At 36.3% G+C, this 8,417-nt stretch overlaps 1 long non-coding RNA gene across 1 annotated transcript; it reads left to right on the top strand.

The window, feature by feature from the left end:
• The first annotated feature begins 831 nt into the window (after nucleotides 1-831).
• On the top strand, nucleotides 832-7,981 carry LOC119071475. Its single transcript, XR_005086669.1, has 3 exons — nucleotides 832-844; nucleotides 5,808-5,819; nucleotides 7,878-7,981. It is a non-coding gene; the product is annotated as an uncharacterized LOC119071475 (long non-coding RNA).
• The last annotated feature ends 436 nt before the right edge of the window (nucleotides 7,982-8,417 follow it).

Genomic DNA, 8,417 nt, shown 5'->3' with positions numbered 1-8,417 from the left:
CAACTCTATGACTGTTTGAAAATCACGTTTTTTTTAATTTTACCGTGTCTCTGCAGGCTTCACTTGCACGTAGGGTACCAAATTTTTGTACAATTGTTATTAGAGTTTCAGGCACTATTGAAACCACAACCAGTTTTCCACCACTCTCTTTGTAGACAGGATGGGCTATGCACCAATGTCACCGACGGTACGGATGAAAATCAAAAAATTTTGTGGAACCTTGTTCAGGGCTCCGAGCTGACTAATAATATCCAAAAATAACAAAAGTGCATCGAAATGTTTAGTTAAAATTCATTCAACCGCACCGTGCATTGCAATTCTTCAGAAGTTTCGAACAATTCGACTTCCTTTTTTTTAGTTTTTAAGTATTTATTTAGTTAGATTTTGTGGAATTTTACATTTTGTTTTTAACCAATACTACTGTTGATTGAATCGACTGTATATTTAGAATTACATGCAATGCTTGTAAAAAAAATTGACATTACAGATCGTTTTTATAAGAAAAAATGATTTTAGCTTTAAGTTTTTGTATTTTACATTTGCAGTGTTACATACTTATGAGCAGATCCATAACTTACTAAGGACCTTAGTGATAAAATTACCGCTACTTACCCTTTTCTACTTGAACAAAATATTCAACATCGGAAGACTCTGAAATAAAACTTTTTTAACGCTAGAGATGAGCGAATTGACGTTTTTCTGAAACCCGATCCTAATTTGAATTTTGAAAACCGAGAAGCGAGAACAAAAAAAAAACAATTTTTGTCTGTCCCAGCATCATGTAAACATCATGTATACAGAAAATTTCGATATTCTCCGATTCCCCATCTTTAGGATTCTAGAAGTTCCAGAACTTAAGAATTTTTAAATATTTTTTATGTTTCGAAAGTCTAGCAGGCTGTTGGGATTGTTGGATTTTACATGATCTGCACTCACTTCAAACGACTCACTGATTTTCTTAGTCCCACACATTTCACGTGTTAGTATATATTATAACCCTTATATACTCGGGTTAATTGCTTACACCCGTATAGTGAGACTGAGACAACTGGCGCAATGGGCACAGATCGTATGTTGTGAGAAGTGGAAATTTCTTAGTAGAAAAACAACCAAAACATGAATTTCTTGCTACTTATTTTGAGTGGAGTGTATGAAAAATCCAATAAAACTTCCAAAGCTGCTGATATCAGTCAAAAACCCTAAACAATCTTAAAAGTGTAGAATGTGACACAAGTCCTTTTGCGTAATTCCAAAATCTGCTCGATGGTCGATTATGAAAAAATCGTGATTTGAGAGCCAATAAAAACAGTGCATGCAAAACACTGGAACCATTTGCGCTTATACGCGCGTATTTACAACAATTTCCAGGGATTTTTTTAAGTACAGCATCAGCAGTATGCATCACCTAAAGTGATAACAGTTTTTTTGGAATTACGCAAAAAGACTTGCGTCACATTACATTTTACTCTTTTAGGATTTTTTAGGGTTTTTGACTGATATCAGCAACTTCGGAAGTTATATTTCATTTTTCATACACTCCACTCAATATAAGTAGCAAGAAATGCATGCTGCAGCTGTTTCGGAATTATATACAGGGAACTGCGTCACATTTTACACATTTAAGGATTTTTGACTGATAAGGAAAGCACTTATTAGACATGGTGTCGCTAATGGACAGTTTTCCAATTTCAAATATAAATTATGAAAATTAATTTTTGGAACCTGACGACAAGTCTGGTTCGGGTTGTGACGGGGTTTTTCTTATCAAATTCGGGTAGCCCGCTCATCTCTATTTATAGCTCTCTCCAGGATTTTTACAATTGATGAAATGTGAAAATTGTTGAGTGGTCCGTGAATTGCTATAGCAACCAATGTATTAATTGTGGTGACCACCTGCAATTTCAGTTCATTCAAAAAGTCGTTTTTTATACATTTGCATAACATATTATCGGTAGCTTAATTCATTCAGCATAATTGGATGATAGTTAATCGAATACAATCTTTCAAACATAATAAAATAATTAATTTTTTAATATGAAGAATTTAAATCAAAACGATAGATTTTTGGTTAGAATGATAAAAAAATCAAAATATTTATTTATAAAAACCAAAGCTATATATTCAACAATATGAAAGTGAAGTGTAGTTTGCCACCAAAAAATTGTAGAAATTTTGACAATAATCGGCAAAAATATTTTACAAAATACCAAAATGTTCAATTGTAACGCGTATATTTTGATATGAATGGTTCCACTGATTTGTTTCCTTATTGTTTATTGTAAATGACGTCCTGATTTTTAAAGTGTTAGCCAATAATTTCATCGAACTTCCATCGACCGGCCTAGACATTGACTTCGCTGGGCTTATTTTTCATTAGTTAATACCTTCATGACATGACGTCTATTTTTCAAAGTTTTGAAATGTTTTTTTTTATTTTAAATTTTGTTAAGTTATTTTACTTGCTTTACGATATGTAAATGTGTTATTGCTTACGTCCTCAGAGTTTTCGTTTTATTTCGTTTATTTTTGCAAGCACGTATGGTACGTTGTTGCTTCGGAATTTGTTGTTTTGTTGAGTACATAGGAAACCCCCGTAGGATGTTTCTTATCGACTTTTGGTATTTTGTCTTTCTAGTTTCAAGCGCCACAAAATATTGTCTATGGTAGCAGACGTCTAGAAGCCAAACAATTTTTTAGACAAAATTTCTGATTCATTTTACGCCTACGAAAACTCGTCGAAGTTGGTGAGAGAGGCAAAACAAAGAATTGATAAGAGGGGATGGAACATCTTTTTTTCATTCTTAACAGAAAACGTTTTTATGGGAAACTTCCAAGAATTTTCGTAGGCTCAAAATTGTTCAGAAAATTTTGAAACAAATTTATTTGGAGACTGCTACCATAGACAATATTTTGTGGTCCTAAAACCTGAAAGACCAAATAAGACAAGTCGAAGAAAAATAAACCAGTTGAGGTTACACTCCTCAAAACAACAAATAACTTTCCAAGCAAAATCGTAATGTATTATTAGTTTAACGCCTAATATTACTAACTGAGGTAAGACTTTTTTTAGCTGTATTCCTGTCAACGTATCTATTGACTATCGACTATTTTTTAACCTTGATAGTTAAATTTCTCAGCACAGGTAAACTTTCACAGGAATAACATCGTTTGTTTAAAAGATAAATAAATTTGGAGGTATAATAACACAGTGCTTCAATTTGATTATATGTTATGAAAAGGAATAAGTGTAGTAAAACATACGTCTTAAATAAAATCGTACTGATATTTTTGTAATGCTTCGTTAAAGTTTTTTGCCTTTCTTTTTTATTTAATAAAATGTACATTACACATAAAACAATTGATATTTCCAAAAATAAATAAATTTCAATTCAAATACATTTTGGTTTCCTTTTTTAGTTTTTCAGGTGTCGATTATTAGTATAGGGTGGATCGATTTTTACCCATTTACACTATTTACAGCCTGTAAAGACTAATCATTACTTTTTTTGATTCTGTCGACTTTTGAGTACCACACAGCTGTTTGAATGAATTTTCGGGGAATTGTAAGCTGGGAGAGTGCTGCTGCTCATATAAGCCATTTTAACTTATTGAAACCTATCTGCACTACATGCACTTAGACGTGTGCGCCGCCGACGGCGCGCCGGCGTGGCGTCGAAAAAATGCTCACGCCGACCTCTTGCCGCCGCCGACAAAAAATGACCACACCGCCGCCTCCGCCGGCCACTTTTAGTCGGCGTGGTACAAGTTCAAGAGTCCCCAATTTTAATACATAAAAAGTTTAAGTCTAAGGCTTATTACTGCTGTGTATCAACTATTTTTTAGAATAGCTTTATCAAACTAAACACAATCCATATGAAAATTGTGGTTTTTTGGATGGCACTAAGACAAAAAAGTCTACCTATAAAAACATCTTTATGATACCTACTTAGAGGAATGATATTAGTAGATTACGCACCTGCTTCCAATTTTCTGTCTTGACTAGTTGGTAGGTCTCACGTGTCAAAACAAAAATTTGGAAGCAACTACGTACTTTATTTTACTAGTGTAATGTAAACTCGTTTTTGTCTATACAAGTTCGAGCCGTAGGCGAGGGATGCAATCACACAGGTCAAAGTAAGAAGCTTTAAACCATTACGTAGGTAGTTTATTTCACTAACTTCGTTTTCACACAAATGTGGACGTGCGATAACGAATTTCCGCTGGAAGTTACGCCGTCAAAACGCCATCGCGCCGCCGCCGATCAACTATATACCGGCGTAGACGTCTACTAGACGTGTGCGCCGCCGACGGCGAGCCGGCGTGGCGTGGAAAAAATGCTCACGCCGACCTCTCGCCGCCGCCGACAATAAAATGACCACGCCGCCGCCTCCGCCGACCACTTTTAGTCGGCGTGGTACAAGTTCAAGAGGATCCAATTTTACCACATAACAAGTTTAAGTCTAAGTCTTGTTCCTGCTGTGTATCAACTATTAGAGTACTAGTTTCGAAAACTTAATTACATAAATCCAGATAATTATTGTTTGCATTTGGAGTTGAGCCCGGAATCACCGGTGAATGAGTCCTATACTCTACCTCTGAAGTAGATATAATTACTCCAGACATTATAAACAAGTCGGAGTAGGCGTGAAAATAACAGTCGAACATAAAAATTGATCCGCCGATAAAATCTTAAAAAATTGATAAAAACGATAATAAATTCATGGGAGACTCATCAGGAGGTCAACTAAGTTGTCCTCTAATCACAGATCTTAAAGTTTTGATCGAAAAAACGAAAGAACATCATGAAAAATTGAATCCTAATGACAACCGATGGCCTTGCCCATTTTGTTTCGTCTTTTCCAAGTCAAAGATTCAGTGCAATATACATGTTACAAAGGACCATCCGAATATTCCAAAGAGCGATCCAAAAGGTTTTTTCTTTTCAAAATTAATCAATGAAAAGAAAAATCATGATGTCGATACAAACGTTCCGAACAAGTCAACGAGAAACAGATTATCTAGAAAGTGTAAAAATAAATCATCAAACAACGATGCGTCGAAACCTCCGAATGACCTATTGGATTTCTTAAAACTAGTTGAAGAAGATTATGCTGATTTCAATGATTTAGCCGAAAAGTTAGATAATGGAAAAGAATCAAAAACTTCCGAGGCCAATCCAGATGCAGAAGTTTCCTGTAATTTTTGCGAAAACTCGTTAAAGAAATACAAGAATCTGAATGGCCTCAAAATTCATATATCTAGAAAACATCCGAACGAGAAAACAGAATTCGTATCATCATTACAATCAATCTCTTCGGAAAGCTTTAAAGAGACGCTTTGTAAGCTTCGTCAGAATGTTAAAATATTGAGACGCATTCCGAAAGGAGCACGTATTGCAGCCGCTAACAAATTATGCCATTTGATAGAGGTCTGTTTGAAGAAAAATGATTTTGCAGCTTGGAAGGATCTCATGTGCTTAGCTTATTATGCTCTTCATGTACCGACAAAATCGTCAACGTCTTTAACACGAGTTGTCAAAAAGAATATTGAAAATTTCAAAATCGTTCAGCCACTTTCAAACACAATCTCGAAATCAAACTCGAATTTATATAAACGAATCGAAGCGAAAGTAGCAGATGGCGATGTCCGTGGTGCTATTCGTCTTTTATCTTCCACGGATGATATTGCACCGCAAAATGAAGACACTTTAGAAAAATTGCGTTCAAAACATCCAGGCCCTTCGAGACCTCTTCAATTTCCAGAACCACCTGCGACGAATTCAGAAGTGTTGGTAATTACCGAAAAAGAGGTCGAAAAAGGTATTCATAGCTTTGCTAGTGGCTCGGCAGCCGGTATTGACGGTATACGACCGCAACACATGAAAGATATGATATCGAAAGTTACCGGTGACGCCGGCCGACGGTTGTTGGCTTGCTCTACAGACCTTTGCAATTTGATGTTATCAGGAAAAGTTTGCAAAGAAATCGTCGAATTTTTCTATGGCGCCACTTTATGTGCTCTATCGAAGAAGGACGGTGGTATTCGTCCTATCGCCGTTGGAAACACGTTCCGTCGTTTGGTGGCCAAATTGGGTTGCATGTCTGTTAAGGATCAAATCGGCAATTTGTTCAGTCCAATACAAGATGGTGTCGGAATTAAAGGTGGATGTGAGGCTATAGTTCATGCAGTTCGAACGTTCCTGAATTTCAACGAAGAAAAGTTATCAAACATCCTGTTGAAAATCGATTTTAGGAATGCGTTTAATTCAATTGAACGAGATGAGATGTTGAAGCAAATTAAAGAACATACGCCAAAGCTCTACCCATTTTTGTGGCAGTGTTATTCTGGAACGTCGCATCTATTCTTCTGGAATGACACTATTCCATCATTGATAGGTTGCCAACAGGGAGATCCTTGTGGTCCTATGGTTTTTTGTCTGGCCATTCATTCAATAATCAGTTCCGTCAACACTAATTTGAATGCTTGGTACCTAGATGACGGAACACTTGGTGGTAAAAAAGATTTGGTTTTGGAGAACTTCAAAAAAATAATAAATGAATGCGTTCGAGTTGGTCTGGAAATTAACCCATCGAAATGTGAAATACATTTTTGCAATGATGTTGACCTGGATGTATGGAATGAATTTAATGAAGTCTCGCCCGGAATTCAGATAGTTCAGGAAAATTTAACACTTCTCGGAGCGCCATTAACATTACCAGCATGCAAGAGAATGTTAGAAGATATGCTCGAAAAATTAGTAATTTCAACAGAAAGACTGAAAAATATCAAGAGTCACATCGCATACTACCTCTTAAAAAATTGTATGGCAATCCCAAAACTTTCGTATGTATTAAGAACGTCTCCGACATGGATGTTCCCTGAAATCATTTCAAAAATGGATTTTTGTGTAAAGCAATCATTGGAAGAAATAATCAACATCCGAATCGTCGAATCGAAGTGGAACTTGTGTAGCCTCCCATTACATGAAGGCGGTATTGGCATTCGCAAAATTGAACACATTGGACTACCAGCATTTTTATCTTCGGTGAACAGCACGGAAAATCTCGTCAATTCTATTTTGTCAAATTATGACTCAGACGAGTTGAACGTTCGCTTTCATCAAGACGCTGTTGCTGAGTGGTCTAAGTTTCATGATACTTATCCCGAATTACCGTGCATTCAAAAACAATGGGACAGAATTAACATCAACAAAATAACATCATCGTTCGATCTTGTTGACAAAGAGGACGTAGCACGATATTTTGCCTCGAAATGTAAAGAATCGAATGGTTGGTTGAAAGTGCTGCCTTCTAAGACACTCGGAACAATTCTAGATAACAACACCTTCAGAATTTCCATTGCGTTACGATTTGGATTTGACATTTGTGTGCCTCATCAATGCAAGTGTAACAATGCACTGGTCAATTCGAATGGCATTCATGGTCTTGCTTGCAAATACAGTTGTGGTCGATTACCAGGACACGCTGAACTGAACGATATCATAAAACGCTCGTTAGCATCTTCACACGTTCCTTCAAGATTAGAACCACCTGGTTTGGATAACAAAAATAACAAGCATCCAGACGGTATGACATTGATACCTTGGGCGAATGGTCAAATATTGTCATGGGATGCAACCTGTTCTGACACTTTGGCCCCATCTTACATCGACCTCTCTTGTCAAAATTCTGGTAAAGTTGCAGAAAAAGCAGCAATTCGCAAACGTTGGCTTTATAAATATATTATTGAGAGACAAAATCACATTTTCGTGCCATTCGCTGTCGAAACGCTTGGACCAATTTGCAAGGATGGTCTTAAGTTTATCAATGAAATTGCAAAGCGAATTGAAGACGTAACTGGTGAGAGTCGCGCGAAAGAATTCTTACTACAAAGAATAAGTATCGCAATTCAACGTCGCAATGCAGCATCTGTTATGGGAACATTCCCCGATGGAAAAGCGTTGGATGAAATTTTTAATTTGTAATTCGTTAATTTTCTTACGTGAATAAAAGTCGGTATTCAATTTTCAAAAAAAAAAAAAGGAAGGCATATCCGTTACTAATTTTGTAGGAAAGTTAAGGTACATATTAAATTTAGTATTTAATAGGGCGTCTAATTAATTACTTAATTAAACATGCACTTAGGCCTCCAATGAGCCCATTGTGCTAACACAGGTACATAACTTAACATAATTAGAAATATTTATGCTAAATGAGAGTAGATTGTCTTCTGTTTATGAAGAGTGAATTTGACAAGAGTTCGATGGAGATGTGCGATCTCCAAAAGTTATTGCTTATTCGAACCGCTGGTCTTTACCAATTTCAGTCTGTGTTAGGGAGATGTTGAATGGCGACGTGTACCGAACCGGTGAATAATGATTTTTAGCCCCGTACGAAGTACAAAGGGACTTATAGGAT

Source organism: Bradysia coprophila (assembly GCF_014529535.1).
Source record: "Bradysia coprophila strain Holo2 chromosome IV unlocalized genomic scaffold, BU_Bcop_v1 contig_5, whole genome shotgun sequence".
Classification (NCBI taxonomy): Eukaryota; Metazoa; Arthropoda; class Insecta; order Diptera; family Sciaridae; genus Bradysia; species Bradysia coprophila.
The sequence above is the reverse complement of the archived record's forward strand: the minus strand, read 5'-3'. Positions and strand labels throughout refer to the sequence as shown.